We start from the raw sequence: 20,604 nt of genomic DNA on the forward strand, positions 1-20,604 counted from the left end.
ACAGTTGTGGTTTTCTGGACTAAACAGTTTTGTGCTATATGTAGAGTTGGGACGGCTGTGCGAACAATTGACCAGTCGTTGACCCTACAAGGAACAGACTGCATGCATTGGAGGTCGTGACCTCTAGTCTTTGACAGAGGGTTTCCTACCGCAGACAACAGCAACCGACTCCTGGCCGGTGTTGCCCAAAATAGAAACTAACCGTGCAGCACATTTATCTCACTAATGGTCTAACTTTTCATTCGATGTTTTCTTTGTTTTGATCAGTTTAACTTCGACTTTTCTTGGAGTTAACAGGAAGGAAAAGCATACTCCGTAAATGGAATACATCGAATTTTTGGCGGAGTCTTTACTATATTGTATAGAAGAACATATAATATTGATGTGAATGAAATACAAAGTATACTATATTTCGGAAAGTCTTGTAGATTCATTTTAAGTATAAAACTCTCTTGATTCTTTACAACATGAAATACACGCTCTCGGAACAGTCACCCGCAGCTAAATAAGAAAAGTACACTAGAAAAGCGTTTGACAGCTCAGTAATCCAGGCCAACTTGAAACGGTTTAAAAAAGTTTTTTGGTTTCCTTTTTTTGAACGATTGATAAGTTACAATCAATAAATTCTAAACATAGTACGCGAATAAAATGACACAAAAACTTACCAAACTTATCAAAAATTATAGAGCAAGTTGTTCATTTTTTAAATAGAATTAAATTATAATAAGAACCGCTTATGCAGAATTTCATGAAAATCCATTAGTCTGATTAAGGGAGGAAAATCTTAATGAATCTTTGCAATCAACTTCCTCTGTAAAGACCGCTTAAAAATGCCCTCACATTTGCACTTTTCTCCCTACACTACAAGATTTTAAGATTATCCTATCTCCTACACGTTTTAATAGTTATTTTAATTAAAAAAATATTAATCTATCGTTCTTAGTATTCTCCAGATAATAGAGTGAAGAATTCTTTTATTTATTTTTTTTTTCCCCTCGCCATAAACGTTTCTCTTGATCTGTTCTAAGGATGTCATTCTTTAGTAATTAGTGCTGAGAGCAGTTGCAAAATTATTGTTGATACTCCTAAAAGTTGTGTGGAAGATTTCTGATATCATAGATAACTAGTAGGATTGCCAAATTTCGAACAAAGAAAGCTGGATTTGTGACTGTAACTTGGATGATAGAAGAGAGAGAGAGGATATAAAGAGCAATAACTATATCTATTTCTGTACCTGGCCATTGATATCTTTTCTTTAAATTTGAGGAGTCACTAAATTTTAACAAATGTAAACATTTTTTTTTTTTTTTTTGGAAAAATCAGGTATTAAAACGAACAATTTTCTCTGCCTTTTTACAAATAGGATTACATCCAGCTCCAATGAATGTTTTTATTTCTATTCTTTTTGATATTCCGCAAATTAATTTTGATCTGAAAGATTACAAGTCACAATGCGAAAGTGCTGCTGTAACTTTTTAATATTTTTTAAACAGTTAGATCAAACTGTAAACTATTTCCTAAGCTATTTCACCTAAAGGCGACCACCGAGTGTTTGTTAATTAATTACGTAATTACTTCTATCGCTAAAAAAGTTTTTTTTTTTTTTTTGACGTAACACTGTGAGACAGTTTAACAGGGCGGAATTAAATAGGGATTATTCCTCTTCCAGAGCAGAGTAGTTGAAAATTGGTAGCAATCTTATTTTAAGAACTGAACGAAGAATGCAGTTGCAACCGCATACATCATATCATATCTCAGTCGTTTTGCTACAAACTAATCAACATCACTAGTGAAATCTTTCCAAATAATCACCTTTAGCAGTTATATTGGAGGAACGTACTCTGATTTCACAGGTGATAGCCTAAATATAATATAGTAGTGTTTGTCTGGATGATTTCTATGCTTTATATCCATCGAAGCAAAACAAACCAGAGAGAGAGAGAGAGAGAGAGAGAGAGATAGCATAGCTTCTAATTTTCTTCGAACTCTTATATTTTATTTATGTAGAATTGCAACCACTATCGAATCCTAAACTCTAGCAGCAACAGAGATCACGAAAAATTAACTGAATTAATGCAGTCACTCTGAACTCAATAATCAAATGAAATATGGCACCAAATACGATCGGAATTGCATTTTTTTTAAAGATCAAATGCTGATAAAAATTAGTCATTACTTTTTTCTTTGAGTATATGGATTAAGTGCATAAAACTATTGTATCTCAGTATAAGGTGCGATTATTTCTAAAGTGTTATTATATCTGAGGTATTGTTTTAAAGAGAAAAAAAATCACATTTTCTAATCATCAGCTATAGTTGTCATTGTGTTATATGAGGAAGCTTGTGAGTACCATTTAAGTACCAGTGATCTTGTGAGTACCAGTATCTCTACACGAAATACTTTACATTTCATGTAAGCCATTTTATGTAGCCATAAAGTTAACGATACTGTAATATATTAGATAAATAACTGGATAATGGGCATTTAAAAACATTCATTCAAAAATAAATTTAAAACTTATCACCTTTATTACTATTATTATAAAACTTCTCTATTGAGAATAATTTTAATCGTCTTTATTTCTTGGTATATCAATATATCTCATCTATAGCTTTCACAACATTCAAAATAAGTTTTCTCTCCTATTTCTTTACTCCAGAGTTATTGTACTTTTGAACAGTTATTGGCTCAGTGCATTCTCCATAAGTTTTAGTAATGTACTATCAGTTTTACGACTTTTTCAGTCTCATTAATTCAAATGAAATTCAATCCGTGTCTCAGCGACTCAGTTTGTTTTTTCTATTGTTTCAACAAATATTCCTTAAGCATTATTCAAACGAATGGATTTCTATCATTCACCCGCCTTTATGCTCTTAGAATACGTGCCTAACAATCTTTATCCATTTGCTATTCTACTTCAGTCTCGCCAGACTTAAGTACTTTTCCTTCTCACCATGTTTTCTACTTCTATTCTCTTGACCACCCTTCCTTTATGTATATTTTCAGAATACAGCATAGAGATATTCAAACCAGTATTATAAGTAATTATAATAAGCTTTTTCTTGGTATGTTTTCCAAATTCTTCAAAGCATATCCGGGTTGCAGATTTCTGGCTCTGCGTCCACGAAAGAAAACAGCAAATGGGTAAACAATTTCTTATCGACTGGGCAGCGTCGAAATTTTACCTTTCGCTTTTTCATATCAAATTTCCTCCTCTTTCGAAGGAAGTCTGTTTTTTTTTTTTTTTTCTGAGCCTGCTTTAATTCGCCGTTCTCTATAATCCTTCTGTCCCTAAATAGTTTCATGCAGCCTCAGTGAAACTTGTATAGAATTGTAAAAATTATTCGAGTATGATTTTGATCAACCTTATATATATATATATCTGCTTTTTTTTAAATTTATTGTAATTAGTTTTCTTTTTTTTATCATTTCGATTGCCGGCATTGCAATAAAGCAACTTTTTCATTCTTATAATTTTCTTTCTTTCTTTTTTGACTATATGTCCCAAATATGTCAAGAAAACAAGAAAGAATTTATAATGGTCAAGGAATGAATCCCGATTTAAAAATACCTGTGATTGGTCTTGGAGAGTGAAATGTTTTTTTTTTTTTAAAATCTTACTTAAACTAAATCATAAATCCATTTTATTTTAAAATTAATTTTAAAGGAAATCTTTTCATTAATTTTCATAAAGTATTTTTCTTTTTAAGTAACACTTTGTAATACGATCAACTTCTAAACTTCTGTGTGAACTTCATAATATAATGAAGGGAACTAAGAGATTTAAAAAAATTCAAAAAAAAAAAAAAAAAAAAAACTGATACCTAGAATAAAAGCTAGATCAGTACAGAGAATATACTATGTTTTGCTAAGCGAGCTTTCATTCGGAACAAACTGTTCATGTGTGAATTGATCGCGCGCACACACACACACACACACACACTGAATCTATTATGTATGTGTGTGCGATCATAGGAAGATTTATGTCTAATCTTATTTTAAGTTTTTTTTTATGATACTCCCTTGATACATTGCTATTTTTCCCCAAATGTTTATGCATCTAATTTTTTTTTATTAATTAGTGTTTTGTTTTGTTAGTTTAGGAAGAGATAAGCAGTAAGAATTAATATGTAAAATTAAAATGATTAATCAGTAAATAAAGGTAATAATAATGATGTTTATTATTACCGTATGATAATGTTTAGAGTCTTACTAATATCAAAGTAATTTATCATTAGATTATTTATACTTTGTACAGATCATTATTTTTGAGTGTGTCTCTGGGCTAGTTTAAATATGTCATGATCGTATGATTGAAACAAACATAGTCTTATATAAACTGGAATGTTTTTTTTATTAAGAACAAACAGCTCAGACAACAAGAGGAAAAAACAGTAATTCAAAAACAGTGAGAATAAATTTTGTATCAAAAATATATCGTCATACTTATATAAATTTATACATTTATAATAAGAGTGACAGTTGTTCAGGCACTTTATAGGAAGATCAGCCTTGTGCTTGTATATTCTAGGATCAATGCATAAGGCAGGTATGGTGCAAGACAAAAAGGCATCACATTCACATAAAAACATAACATTCGTCTCAATCGTGTAATTATAAATAATATTGACAGTAATACGTACTAGGACGAACAGTGGACGAGTGATTTTTTTTTCAGTCGATTATCTATACATTATAATACACAAGTAACCTAGAGCGCTAAGTTTCTCTCATGTGAGACTGATAATGGCGTTTTTGGAAACACTTCGTGCCATTAGTTTCATAGGCCAAACGGTCGCCAAGCGAAGATCCTGCTGTCGGGTGTCGTGCATACTTCCCTATTCCATTTTTTTTTCTTTCTTTCTATCTCTCACTTTCGTTGTCAGCATTTCCTTTGATCGATCTTTCTACCTGTCCTCGGGCGATGGGACGGATCGCAGTGAAACAGTTGGCGGAGCTGGTCTCCTCGGAAATTGGTCGTTTCTCCATTGGGGCATGTACATTAATGGAAGATTTGACGACAATTCCTGAAAGTACAGAAGAGGAAAAATTCAGGTTTTAGGTAATGACTGGCAAAGGAAATATTAACACTTCATTTTGTTGGTAAGGCGCTTAGTTTAACAGCCTTCTGTAGAAATATTATGTTTTACAAGTTAAAATGTATTTTAATAAGTAAAAATGTTAAGACTGATTGAAGCCTAAAATATTTTTACTATTTATGTAAAACATAATAAAAAATAAATAACAGTAGCATTAAAATAAAGCATTAGTTTTCGAAGTATTACTTTCCAGTATTTCAAGACTAGTGTTATAAATCTTACTTATGAGACCTTATTGGATGAGATTATCCAATTAATAGCCTTTACAATATATGATAAAGTATCTACTAAATGAAAGAAATAAATTTAACTCTGATTTATATCAAATAACTCAAATATATCTGATAAGGAAAAATCTTCAATATTCAATATTCGGAGTCTCTATTCGTATACTTTATTTCTGTGCTACGTTTGAGTTTTTCTCTCTTTTTTTTTCCATAATTTCTTTACCTTTTCTTTAATTTTATGCTTCTGAAATTACACTTATAAAAGCAGCATTAACGAAAGTAATAAAACACACATTATTCGTTCTATTGTTTTTAGCAGTAGAAGGACATTTAGCCTTGAAATAACTGACCCATGTCATGGATCTGCCAATATCTAATATCTTTCCTACAGTTATTAATGCTCATATACCTGTTTTACGAGATTAATGAATGTTCTCTTTTCAAGGAAAATCGGTAACTACAGCAACACAACAATAATTTTAGTTGTAAGGGTCACAATCACAACGCTAGAATTTTGCTAATGCTTTCACGTGTTGTATATTTGTTGAATATTAAAAGGTGAGCTGTGTTTTTCTTTATAAATACTCTGTTGAGTACAGAATTGTTGAGATTATTTCAAAACATAGATATTAAAAGAGTATCTTTACCCTTCCACGACCGAGAGACAGATAGACAGAGAAAGAAACAGAAACATACAACTTATGAAATGAGCGAGATAGAAAACTATATAAGTAAAATGTTAGAGATAAGGTAAAGCAGATATGTAAAAGAAAGAGATGTGAGAGGGGAAAAAAGTTCACGTGCGTACACACACACAGAGAGAGAGAGAGAGAGAGGGAGAGAGAGAGAGCATTTAACTCTACCGGATAGGTTACCGAGGATAAGGCGAGACAGTAGTGCAACACATTTCCGTGCTTTTATTCTATTCTGGTAGGAGAAGAAAAGATCAAGGAAGAAGGCGGGGGAGAGGGGAGGGGGTTGCAGGGAAGGAGTTCCTTTCAAAAAAGAACCCGAAAGAAAGTCTCGTCTGGGCTTTTGGATGGCCCTGGCAACTGCGACAAAGGTAAACAAGTGCGGTCAGGACGCTATTGTGTACCATCTCGACAGGTAGAAAGAACCTCCAGCGAGCCTATTTTAAATGGCTGGCGGCTCTGAGCTAGAAATAATAAGAGAATCGTGAATGCTAAAAGAATCGAGTAAAGAAATAGGATTCCGATAATTTTTTCACAATACAATCCTTTGTTCAAAATGATGATCGATAGGCAAAGATTTTATACATTTATATACAGTTGTTTGGTTATTTTCCCTAGATATAAATGCTGAAACTGTAAAATTCATTTGGTATCTATTTCGTTATTAGCAGTTAAATAATACTGAAGAATACTTACTTGTTTATGAAAACCACGAAGAAAAATCCAGTAGATCATCGTCATCTGGATTAAGAGAATCGTACGTTGATGAGGTATCGGAAACAACACTAGGAGTTGGCGAGCTAGCACCGGAACACGTCGGCGAAGTAATGGATGCTGAAATTGACCCCGCAGAGGTTGAAGATAAGTTGTTGCCGCTATAGCTAGCCGCGGAAACCGAAGGTAGAGTGTAGCAGTTTTCTTCTGCGCCGTGGACTGAGCTGGTCTCCCCTAGGGCGCTGGTATCGTGTTCTGCCAGCAACTGCTGCAGCTGCTTGATATAGTCTACCGCAGAACGCAGCGTCTCAACTTTGCTCATCTTCTTGTTCTTGGCGCCATGGGGCACGTGCTGTCGAAGGGTAGCGAAGCCCAGGTTCACCAAGCGCACGCGGTTGCGCTCTCGCTCGTTTCTTCTTGCCACCGCAGCCGGTTGAGTCTGTGGGACGCTGTAGGTGAGGTGGCCGAAGTGGATCCGTCGCTTGCATCGTAACATGTCCGAACTTCCGGCAGTGATGGACGAGTCCGAACGCACACGTTTGGGAGCTAATTTGGCCATCGTCTGTGACAGTGCAGTGTCTGTGGGGATAGTTCCTGTGGCTGTGGTGAGGAGGAAACAAGTGGCGTTCCTCATTCTGTCCGCGTTAGAACCAACAACAGTCAAAGACATTTTCTTTAAATTTTCTTTTTTCTTTTTTTTAAGGGCTGATGTACTCTCCGAAAAATTAGATCCTTTTGACCACTTTTACACGTCTCTCACCTGTCCAACACTGGTAGCCAAATGCAAGAACACCGGCTTCGCCGACGTTAAAAAGCGACCCCTCATGAATACTAAGCTCCACCTCTACTCGGGGACAGGGCTTCGCCGCTGTCAGTCAGTGTGTTAATTTGCGAGCGGCACGCGTACTTGGGTTGTCGGTGGGCCAAACAGCACGCTTTTGCCTGGGGGAAATTATACCTTGGGGGGATGGGGGGAAAGAAAGGCCAAAGGAAACGACAGGAGAGAAGAGCTATAGAGGCATGAGGGATCGATTTTTATTTTCTTGAGGGTACGAAGATATGTAATAGTATATGGCTTACACACCGTTTGTTTCTAGAAAGAAATATCACTTTTAACTTACTGATAAACAGATTGTTAGAAAATCACACAATTCCATTCCTCATATTGGCGATCATGTGCTGTCCGGTAAGCAACTCATGACCTTCAACAAACCTTACGCAGTCTAACTGGTTATTGAATGTTGTGATAAAATAACCCTGAATTGTTAACCATTTGTAACGAATAAAATGTACAAGAAAGGGTGTGGTTATAAAAGGAATTTGCGTTATATTGTAAATAAAGCTTATTTCTGAGGTCGGTACTTTGTTGACATTCATCTCGGTGTGATGCACAGGGAATTACAACGCTTTATCAAAGGGAAGAACAGCAACTGTTTCGAATACTTTTATTAGCTAGAAAGATGTAGAAACACATGTTTATCAGAAAAACTAAATTTCTTTTTTCTTTATTTTCTACATAACACGTGAGCGTTCGTCGACGCGCGCCACAAATTCATAAACAGGCTTCGTCTATTAAATATGCTACTGCTAGCGTCATCAAGGCACGCGTCGTGCACGAGCCGATAGAAGAGTGGCAAGGTTGTACAGAATGTTGAATGATGTTGACATGAAGCGCTCTCTAGTGAGTGAAGATAGCAAACATGATGTCGTTCATACGTTTCTAGGAAACATGCTTATTGCAGTTGTCCAGCGCACTGTCTGTTGTTCAGTATCTATAAAACAGTGACAAATCAGCATATTTATCACAGTTTAGTGGTAATATTTGTCCTGATTAATGTCTATAATACAATACTTCTTATTTTTGACATGAAACTTCAACTTTTGAAAGCCATTAAATTAAAATTTCGAAATGATGTAATGACTATCAACATTCTGAAGAGAATTTTATGGCGAGAATGTTTTTAAGCCAAAACTTTAAGGAGAAAATTCAAATAAAATATATTTGCATTGTAAAATGCCGATATTTGTCTGATCCATTTGTTTCTCTACTGAAAGATGCATTGTAACGATAATGATAATTGAATAGAACAATATCTGAAATGAAAATGATTAAAAGAAATTACAACACACGCAGACACGCACACACATACAAAGAAGCATTGAGGACCCTTTGTACACACTTTTTTTTTAAAAAAAAACGATTTTCTTTCCCTTTTTTTTATTTTTGACCTCTACAACAGTCGAGTCAATATTTGAAAACCTTTTATCAACAGTTGTTGGAGGTTACCTGTTTACAGAACTGATGGAGTCTGTGCTCGCGCGACCAGGTGGGTGAGCGAGTGCATATTCTGTTTGCTCTATTCACGTGTGTGAGTGAGTGCATATTCTGTTTGCTCCATTCACGTGTATGAGAGCGCGATGTAGGCCAAATTTCCTGTGTGTTTTGTGCTGTAACAGGGGGAAAAAGAGGGACAGATTCTCACGATGCTGTTTCCCAAATTTTAGCCATTTTCTGCTCAGAGATTTATAAATGGACGAATAAATTAATAGATGGTAAAGGAAACAAATAGGTTTTGAGTTATAGTTCATTGGGTAGTAGGTGTTCATTTCTGCTTAGATGATTTTATTTGTTAAATGTATATAAAGTGATATTGTCATCTGGTATCCAGGAATGTAAATTCCGGTAGGCATAATATATGCTTCATAAGGGACGATTCCCCCCCCCCCCGATTTTTTAGATGTTTTTCTTTATGTTTAGAAATTTAAGCAAATACAAATGGTTACATATATACAGAAACATAATTAAATTTTATTTTAAATTATTTCGGTTGGAGTTCTGAAGTGGCTGAGTATTTAATCCTTAGATCACTCGGTACTGCTACTAAATAATGTGCAATAGGTTTATAATCTTTCGATGGTGGAATTCACATATGCGAATATCTGTGAAGATTTCAAATAGCAAAATATTTTCGAATGAGCATCTAACTGGAAATCTGAAACATTTACTGTTTACAGCCAATGTAATCAAGAACTACATTGCAAATATATCTAGATCAAAGATGGCAAATTTTTGATGAGAAGATACTGTCAATAAATGCAGATCAAAGACGCTGAGGAACTCTTAACCGTTAGGAAACAACAGGCGAGATAAAACTGACTCTAACAATGATGACTGAAGAGAATTTCGATATCTGTGGCGCTACTTTTCATGATTATTCAATATGCAATGATTTAGAAGAATTGGGAGGGATATTTTCGAACACTTGCTAGAACTGTAAGTAAATACGAAATCCAAGCACAGGTCTAAAATAACTTATACGAATCATTTTCTAATAGGTAGGTATTAAATGGGTATTAAGTATTCCAACGGGCATTAAAATGAGAGAATATGAATTATTCTATGATTGACTACAGAAGGTTGAAACATAAACTAAACATTGTCTCTTGGGAACTGATAAAGAAAAGAAGCTAACATTAATTCGTACTACAAATTTATTGAAATATTATATAATGAAAAAAAAAACAAAACACAACTAAATGTATACAAAGAGTCATCAATTAAAAAAATTTGTATCTTGTATTACTTTAGAAATAACACACTACATACAAACTTAGAAATGAAATTCATAAGAAGTTTAAAATATGTCCGTATAATATTACGAGTATAGCTGCAAGTATTATAGAAATTTAATAAAAAAGCAAAAAAATGAATACTACTATCATGAAATTATTGACTGTATTAATACCGATTTATAAAAATTAATGACCTTTAGCGAGGAATTTCATTAATTTCATAAATAAGGAAAAAAACTATTTTCAAATCATTTTTGAATTCAGACAAAATTTAATTACTAAACATGCTTTGCTGAACTGCAAAACCTCAGATAATCGCAAACTACCATTAGCCGATTTCTTTTAGATCTGCAGAAAGTATTTGATGCAATATCCAATGGAACTATTGGTAATCCAATGGTAATATTGGATAGGACCGTAAATACGAAGTTGGCAGTGCTGACATGCCACCAGAAATGTACCAAAATTGATGACAGATCCGGCTACCGGGATCTGTTATTAAAAGGGAAAAAAAAAGCGCTTCAACTTCGTCAAACTTATTTGCTTTTCTCATTGCAATTAACTTCATCCTATTCAAAACGCTCACACTAAATTATTTTTTTAATGATCTCAAAAACACGTCAGAGCACTAATGTCGAGATTTTCATGGAAATTTTATTTTAACTGTCTGTATTTATTGATGCAAATGTAATATGATAATGTTTTCCCTTTAAAATAATCACACAGTGCTAAGATTTCAATAAGACTGCATTCAGATTTCCATAGAGCTCCTCTTCCTACGTATAGTTATATAGAGCTTCAAGAACATAAGTCTAGGGTGGTAACGGCATGAACATTTACTCGAATTCATATTTATTCTTGAATGTAAATGCAACCACTACCAAACGTGTTCCAGGTTGGTTTTATGTTTGCGAGAGGAAAAACTAATCCCATAGTCACAGTTTCAAGCATACTAACTCAACTCCGGAATTAAAACAAAAACAGCAGGTGAAAATTATACTCAAGTTGAATATTTGTTAAAAACAAAATGCAGAATCTATATTAATGGAAAAGCAAAATGATCTGTAACTGCTAGAGTGTAACCTATTCTATTGACTTATCTCGTTGGAGTCTAGTTTAAGAAGATGAGGTAACTTACGTAGATTATTAAATAGCTACATAGTCGCGTGCAGAATGGCGGTGAGAACTTTCTGACATGTCGTGTTAGTAAAGATGGACAAGCTGACAAAAGCTGGACAAATAGCTTACCTTTGATCCCCCTAAGACATGTAACAAACAAAATAATCCGAACATAAAAGTAGGCCATTCGCTTTTTCAGCCGACTTTCCCAGTGTGGCTGCCGTATGAATGGTGTTCCTATGGGCGGGATATTCGGAAGAAAGCGCACATTTAGGAGCTCATGGCTAGCAAAGTAATAAAGGTTTTTGCCGAGAATTGTAGGTCAAATGATTCTAATACGGGGTTCCATGAAAACTTGAAATGGAAGAGGAGGTTTTGACCCGAATTGAAATTATCACAAGAGACGCTGATTTTGGTACATTTCCGAACTTTCGACGAAATAGCGAACACTTGGATTTCTCGCTACCGTTCACCAGTCTCTTAATGATATCTGTTTAAATCCGTCAAGTTGTAGCGAATTCTCGGTGTGAGGTCATTACGAAAATGCTCTAGGCCGTTTCAAGGATTCCTCTTTTTCCTGCAGCTTTATTTTTGTTTATTTATTTTTTTACGTTTCGTGTTAATGATACTGGTAGTCAACTGTAGTAGGGATTTAGAAGTTGTATTCATCGCTCATCAAGATTGTTGGTGATGACTTACATGACATGTATAATTTCAATAATTCCTTTCATCTTCGTGAATGATGCTGACAAACCTCCCGGGCGAAATGAAATAATTCTTGGTTCTTGCCCTTTTTTTTTTTTTTTTTTTTTTGAATATTTTGTAAATCATATGGAATCTACATAAGTTTTATAAATTGCAACAGGATTAGTGCGCAATTTGTACAGTATTCTACGCTGAGAGGAATTTTCAAGAGACTGAAATGTGCTTTGAAATTTAATGAAGCTGGTATTAAGAGCAACATTTCCGATCTTCTTCTCCTCCCCCACCCTCTTACAAAACAGGAAAGTAATCCTCCTATCATGATGTCAATAACTGTTAGTTACATTATAACCAACTTCATTACATGATAACAATTAAAACAATTCGAATACATTCAGAAACATGGCAGTTAACACCTCCATGCCTAAACTTAAATGAAGTTTAGGTGAGCAGAAATGAATTCTTTATGGATCGGTTTGAATGCTACCTTTAATATTGCATTTTCAGAAAAATCCTGCTCTAGAGATTAAACATGATACAAATTAAGTGGATATTGAATCCAACATTATTTCAAAGCCGAATAGAGAAACTACAAGAGTTTCATATCGAATATAGAAATTATAAAAGTTTCAGGGGACCAAAGTATCTCCCATGTGGCCTAGTAGCTAGGATACCTGGCTTTCACCCACGAGGCCCCGGTTCCATTCATGGCATGGGAATATATATTTTTATCAACTCATTTGCACTTATTAACCTTCATAACTCCTTTCTCCGGAAATACTGTGTATGTCTTCATGTTTTTGCTTGGATCCGCCGAAACTTTTATAGTTTCTATATATTCGGCATGAAACTCTTGTAGTTTCTCTATTCAGCTTTGAAATAATGTTGAATTCAATATCCACTTAATTTGAATAATTTTGCATCGCTGAAGTGAAGCCTTTGGCTCTCTTTTCAGTAAACATGATACTTTTTCGAATCATTTCAGGCTTCCAATAAATGGGGCGGTTGTCTCACACAAGGCAAAGAAACGTCTTCAGGATCAATTCTGTTAACTTTGAAATATAATATGACCGAAACTTCAGTTAGCCGTTTCTGTGTCAATACCATGAAGCTTTAATTCCACAATATTCTCTTGTAGTGTTCGTTCATCAACAGGTTAAATAATCTTTCAATTATGGTGAATCAATTAATTTTTACTGATTGGATAATTCATCATTAAAGTTACTCAGTGTTCTGATTATTATAATTCTTGGAAATGATAAGAATTAATATTAATTGGCTTGCAGCTTACCGAAAGAAATAATTTTAAACCAGTTGTTTCCTCATAGGTACATCACGAAAGGGAAGTTTTAAAAAATTCAAATTCCAGTTAACTATATCGTTGAGAATCATCTCAGTAGGTCGGTATCACTGAGATTCTGGAGTTGATTCTCAGCATCCCCCTTGGAGGGAAAGACATGAGTTCAAATCCTGTCTTGGATGTAAGACGGGATTTGAACTCAGATGGACTTCTTTTTCTTTTCAAAAACTCGAGTTTTTCATCCCAAAAACAGGCAAACTTAGCCAGAAGAGCAAACGTATTTAACAGACATAATACGCCAGCCGTATAGCCTTATGATGAAGGGTTACAGTAAGAGAATATTATGACGAGTACTTTACATAGATAAGAGTTCTGTTCAAACTGAAGTGTTTAGAATGTGTAGATAAGCATTGACAACACTCAGAATTCCATCGGAGGTAGCTACAGTGCAATAGCCAAAACGGCACGGAAAGCTTGGAAAGACTTGGTGCGAATCCCGTCTAGGACGCAAGGACTTTTCAGTTGAAGCTGAGTTAGCCAGTCTTATGCAGAGGTAGTGGAATTTTTCATTCTACAAGTTAGACATGTACTGGTCTCATGGTCTTCGTTACTTCAGCCATTTCCGACTAATTGACTTAGGACGTAAGCAAATCCGTGAAACATCCCCATACCAAGACGCTAGTTCAAGCGACCTTTATTCTCGACTCAGTTCAATCTTCTCGAAAAATAAATAAATAAAATTGTTTTGTTTTTTTATATGCCATTTCTACGAATTACGATCAGATGAGTACAGGAACATCAGGTAATACGGAATACCTTTTATACATAAAATGGTATTCCTCTATATTGCATAAAGCTAACCATTGCTGCATAGTATCCCTTTGTAGTATCACTTTCGCTATTTGACTTATACAAGTTTATTGTAGGGTGCCAGGAAGGCTTAAATATACATATATATATATATATATATATATAAGCATGTAGCATGATGTTCAGCAAAACGTGCTGATTAGTTTTGACAAAATTACTTCAAATTAATTGCTGAACTTTGCTGCTTTTTGCCAGGTTCCACATAATGAAGTTTCATAAAACTGTATGGGAAGTAGTAGTAATTTTCTTAAATTAAGTGAGTCTGGAATATTTATTTATAATATAATTATTCGTGAAATAAATTATTACTTATCTGAATGATGCTATTTTGCGCTGAGGTGATACTTGGCAAATTTTTAGAGCACACAGCCTGTCAAGTGTGCTCGAAAACAAAAAAACTATAGCACTAACATGCTATAGTTTTTTTGTTTTTTTTATATTTAAACAAATTAAAACAAATTCATTTAAGCAAACAGTCTTTGTAGTTAAAATTTAGTTTCGGATTGTTTTATTGATAATTTCTTATAATGATTATACTTTACGATCAAGCGAACTTTAAAAAAAGACAGTCCAAACCTTTTTTTTAATTAATCGTATTCGTTTAGACCTCGATTTTTACTTAATGAAGATTGGGTTTTATAATTACCAATTTCATGCGAATACCGAACTTTTCAATTGCGTTAATTTAATTGTAGTAAAAGCTCCGAATTATAAATATTTATCTCACTAAGAAACTAATTATCTTATTATTTCATTAAAGTAACATATATTTGTCATTTTCAATTAGGTAAAAAAATCTAACAAAAATTGTTTGTTTCAAATTTCATATTCTGTTATTAATATAGTCCACTAAGCCTAATAATCTTTTCTTCTCCTTCCTCTTCTTTTTTCAATAATTACCTCTTCTCTTCATCTTACTGATCTCTTCTTTGATATTCCGAAAGAAAAGAAAATGTCACGTTTTCTTGTGAAGATAACATTGAAAGTTGTAAGAGTAAATTGGAGTAAAATTTTTTGCTGAAGAAATTGGATGTCATTGAAATCATTTTTTTGCGATATCCACTAGCGAATATTCTGCGCTGAAAACAGAAATGTGAATGAGCCGCTGTTTTTTTTAATTTTTTTTTTAATAGCAATATCTTTGATGCAAGGGACGAAGATAATTCATTGTGTATGAAGTTCAATTTTTAATCTCGACAAACCAGCAATGAACTCATCCAGAATGTAAAAACAAATGACTGAATTTCACGTTACTTGAGATCTGTCTATATATAATTACTAACCAATCTTTAGTTAGTTTTGCATGGTCAAGCTAAGGGGGATTGTAAGATTTCTTCAGTAAAGGGATTGAGATGTAAATTATGCCGATCTTTTCTTAAATTCTCGGACAACTTACTGAAAGGTTTTTGTTTAACAAAGAACCTGTTCTCTTCTTTCAAAGAAGAGAAAGTTTCCTTTCATAGTTCTCTCTCAACAGGAAATATTTAAACGGCGAAGGGGTGGGTAAGGTGGGGCAAGCAAGCTAGTGAACGAGAGTACAGAAGGGAAGTTAAGAAAGGAATAAAAAAAAGACTCGGGGCCCTTTAGAAGTGACATCCTTCCTTGGTTGATACCAAATACACCTATGGATGATGGACAGAAGTTTTTTCTATATATACACACAAGTGGGCTGTTGAGATGAAAGGAAGCAAACGACATCTTAGAGGGGGTGTTGCTAGTGGCCATTAGTCGTGCAGTTCCCTTCTCCCTCTTTACTGCAACGAGTTCATTGAGATAGTCCCCAGTGGCCTTTCTAGATATACATCTCTTGGTTTGTGCACGAGTTTTTTTTTTTTTTTTCTGTCGGTGTCCTCCCGCCTCCTCTTTAATTATTCTGCACATTAAGCAAGCAGGAACGCACGTGCTTTTGTCATACTTTCAATAGAGACTTGATTGAAATTCTTATGGAAGGCTGCCCTGAATCGTTCGGGTATCAAAAGTAAAAGATCCGTCCAACTAAAGCAATTTTTTTTTTGTTCGTGGTGGACAAGGCAAAGTATTTCATATATAGTAATATGGCTACTTGAGCCTCCTTTACGATTGGAAAGGGAAAGAGCGTTATGCCTTCTTGATTTCTCTTTCCATATGTTGGATTTTAAGAAGACGATTGACCATGAAAGCACATAAGATTCCCACATCATTATTATAATTCTGTTCGCATCGTCAGTTAATCAAAATGATGTAGTCTAAACTAGGTGTTCCATTTTCCATTCTGCGAAGTCGTTTCCCATCGAAGGTACAAAATATTTGTTTACATGAGAAACAGCATTTTCGACATGATAAAACAGAAGGGAAGTCAGCTATATTCTAATACGAATACGTATGATAAACCTTTGGGATGCTAATACTAATTATGATTTTTTTTCAATTCTTGGATCCCCAAACCCATATCTAAGTTCTTTACATGTTTATTCATTACAAGAAAATATTTCAAAAATTTCAAGTTTTAAAAATACGAATTAATAGAAGATCGATTGTATTCTCGTGTAATTGGCGTTGCAAATGAAATGGGATTGCTTCTTTTTGTTAAAACAATTAGCTAAACCCACACTATTAAAACTACTGCTCTAGAAGTAAGCATTCTTGGTACTGGATTTTCATTATCTCTGCTTCAACTCATATTATAATAGCTATGTGACGAGAAATATTTTGCTCTTCAAGTGTGTGTGTGTGTGTGTGTGGAGGGAGGGAGAAGTCACGTGGAACACTGTCCATTAAAGCCGAGTGTGCAAAAAAAAAAAAAAAAAAAAAAATTGCCTATGTCCAACATTTTCTTTTCTAACAGATGAAATGTGTTCTGTTCGCATCGCTTTCCACTAATTTTGTCGTATTTCTTGAAGGATGGAAACGGTCGAAAACTTTTGCACAGTCCATTGCATTATCACGATATGGTGTTTTTACTAATTCGTGTGATTTGGCTACCTTCCTACATTCTACCTTCCTTTTGTTATACACAAAACAATAAGCACACTTGGCTCACTATTCCTAGAATCGCTTGTCCAGCATGTCACACGTATCGCTCGTCTGTGGATATTTATTTGGGTTAAACTTCACTTAGAACAGTAGTGCTTAAGGTCCTGTTTCAAAATTAATATAATATATTTAATATATAAGCGAAACGTCTTAATGTAGAAGGGAAAATTTTGGAACACAATTATTTGAGGCAGAAAATATATGCTGTGCCTATATCACAGGTCATGAAACTGGAGGTCAAATCTAGTCCCCTCGCCTACATATACCGAAATAATGGATGGAGGTGTGACTGTTCATAATATTGAATTTTTGATACTAGCGACAGCTTATTCTGAGAGAATATACAAAAAGAGGTCATTTTTAAAAATCGTATTGGATCGTCCTTTTTTATGTACTATTTCGTATATGTCTCCTGATTCGCATTGGGACATTACTATACTTAATGAACAAACAACAAAGTAATAAATAAATAATAAAATACTAACAATAGAAAACATTTTTAAAGTTATTATGTTAGAAATGGATATAATTATACACTGTTATTAATCGAATCTTATAAAATATGTAGAATGGAACCGTACTAATAATACAGTGCAGTATTTGCACTAAATAATATAATTCTGTTACATGTTCGAGATAAAATTAGCTATCTCTATGTTCACATTGTTGCTCTTATAGTTGTATTAGGTATTAACTCGTTAGGATTTGACCTTGGTTTAATTATGTGGATCCTCTAACGATCCCCCCATTGGCCTCGGTGGAATGTAAATGTAATTAATATCTTGAAGTCCCGTTATCAATCATTGTACTCCTGGCAGATGCAAAACCTAAACAGAAAAATCTTTTTAATAAGCCAGAAAATAGTCTTAAAGAATGTATTATGATTATAAAACAAAGAAACCAGAAAAAATCAAAATAATCGAACGTTAGGAGTTGTGTAACAGCAGAATGATAGTACAATTACATAATACTATAATAATTCTGATATAATATGTGGTCAAAGAGGTATTATGAATAATAATTTATTATTATTAATTATGAATAACAAAGAAAAGAAAAACCATGTTTATAAACTACAGGAATTTGCCATGAAATGCTTATACGAAAGTATGAACCGAATACTGTGGACACTCGAAATCAGATAGCTAAAAATGAATTCAGTATAGCAGTCGAGTATAGAAGAGAGTATAGCAGTCGCCATTTATGATCCATAACACTATATTTTACTGCGTAAATTCTGCGGTCAATTTTCTTGGGTCGTGGACTTAACAACCCAAATTTCCGAGGGAAAAAAACTATTAACGTCTGCTCCAAAGATCGACTAACTCTGAAAAAAGCACGGAAACAATTACGCTAATTGGAAACTAGAATAGAACTTATAACGGTATTGCGCTATAGAAGCAACCGCTATTTCCACAGGACTACACAAGCAAACTCAGAATAATTAATTGATAAGAAAATCGGTTTCAAACATATCGCCATCTATTGTTTGCTGCAGAAAATGAAGTTCGCTGGCGATACCGTGTGAATAGAAAACCTGAAAAGATTAAAATTTAGTGAAATATATTGTTTCATTTCGAACTGGTTTTTTTTTTTTTTTGCCAACTTTTGTACGTAAATGAACTGATAATTTAAAATCAGATGGTGGGAATTAAACCAAAAGCGAGATGACTCGACACAATAATTCCAAATATCGATTTTTAGTGAAATTCATCCGGCTGGAACAAAGAAGTAAATTGCATACACACGAAAATAATGAATCTAAATGGGTTCTTTAGAAGCTTTTAGACACACCTCGAAGCGAAGTATTATTACAACAGATAACTAACTGAAAACAACTGAAGTTTAAGATCTAAATGTTTTATAGGCAAACGATATTAACAATGCACTAACAGCCGAACTTTTTCAGATCTCGTAGCCTTAATCAAAATTTCCATTATGATTAAAGCTACTTCTCCTAAATTAAAAATTCCATTAAAATGGAGTCTAAAGAATAAACTACATTTCTTTCTATTGCATCAAGTTTTTTTTTCTCTTTCGAAATGAACGTTGTCTGGTTGCACACACTTCATAGGAATATTTTTCCCTATTCTCATCTAATACCTTAAATTGACATTATTGTCATTGTTATACAAAAATCTTGAATACATAAATAATGATTCATTACAGGAAATTAAAAATACAAACCTTTGACGTCGAGTTAAATTCTGACATTTTACAGGAAATTCTGGCAATTTCTCTCTCTAAAATCTCTCTCTCTCTCTCTCTCTCTCTCTCTCTCTCTCTCTCTCTCTCTCTCTAACTAACATGCTTACAATATTGTTACCAGTAACGACACATTAATAACATCATTAACTTTTGCTACTTAGTCCAGTAGATTGCTTATAAGCACAACAGAAATGTAGCCCTTTTGAGCAAAAGGGGAATTTAATATTTCCGCATAAAAACAACCTTGAAGAAATGCCGCCACCCCCCACCATCCCGAAATCTTTACCACACTAGTTCTATCATCCCCAGTGTTTCCCTCCCTCTTCCATCACCCTAAACTAGGGCATGTGATTCCCTAGCCGAGACCGATATTTGCGTCGCATGGGAATGGAGTTGGCACCAACGAGTAACATCCAAATGGTATGTAGTGAAGTTGACTTGTGCCCCCTATAATAGCAGACGAGGGGTCCAACTCAGTAAGTGCACCATTTTCAACCTCATTTACGCTGTTCAAAAAACTCTTGCGATACTGTTATTACAGAGCGGTTTGGGTGTCGCGAAGGAAACCAACGCTCGAGTTTCCTCGAAGACTGCTACAGATAAACGGTTTGCAGGTTGATGATAGTCTTCAGTATCCTGGGGGCAACGTGGTCAGGCTGCCACTGGAAGTTTTTTGGAAAGCTGAAACAAGATCATAGTCAAGCAGGATACGAGCTTATATTCGCTTCATAGGATTAAACACGAAAAGAGAAATGGATGTACAGTTAATAACTGCAGCTTCAATGTATATCTGCTCCTAACTCTATTCATGTTAAGCCAAATATTTTAAAGTTCTTCAGTTATAGTCGTTTTAGTATTGTGTTGTTAACCCTAAGCTTAACATTATGAAGTCAGAGACGTGATTCATTTTAATTTTGGATTTTTAAATCTTCTCAGAGATGTTATAACCGATACGCCATTTCATTTATTTATTTGTTCATTTTAAAAATGCAGCATTATTTAAAATTCGCTCTGAATGAAATGAAGTCTGACGCATATATATTGAAAATTTTTGTCAACTGTTTTACGACTTTTGTCTTCAAAAAAAC

At 34.2% G+C, this 20,604-nt stretch overlaps 1 long non-coding RNA gene across 1 annotated transcript in view; it reads right to left on the reverse strand.

Annotated features, from left to right (window-relative positions):
* Positions 1-4,336: 4,336 nt before the first annotated feature.
* Positions 4,337-20,604, reverse strand: part of LOC150093763 (uncharacterized) — a 30,117-nt gene continuing 13,849 nt past the window's right edge. Inside the window, exon 2 of the long non-coding RNA XR_016550318.1 lies at positions 4,337-5,027. This is a non-coding gene — a long non-coding RNA (uncharacterized LOC150093763). The remainder of the gene's footprint in view (positions 5,028-20,604) is intronic.

This window comes from Typopeltis vanoorti, chromosome 23 (genome assembly GCF_054136105.1).
Source record: "Typopeltis vanoorti isolate ZY-2024b chromosome 23, IOZ_Tvanoo_1.0, whole genome shotgun sequence".
Lineage (NCBI taxonomy): Eukaryota > Metazoa > Arthropoda > Arachnida > Uropygi > Thelyphonidae > Typopeltis > Typopeltis vanoorti.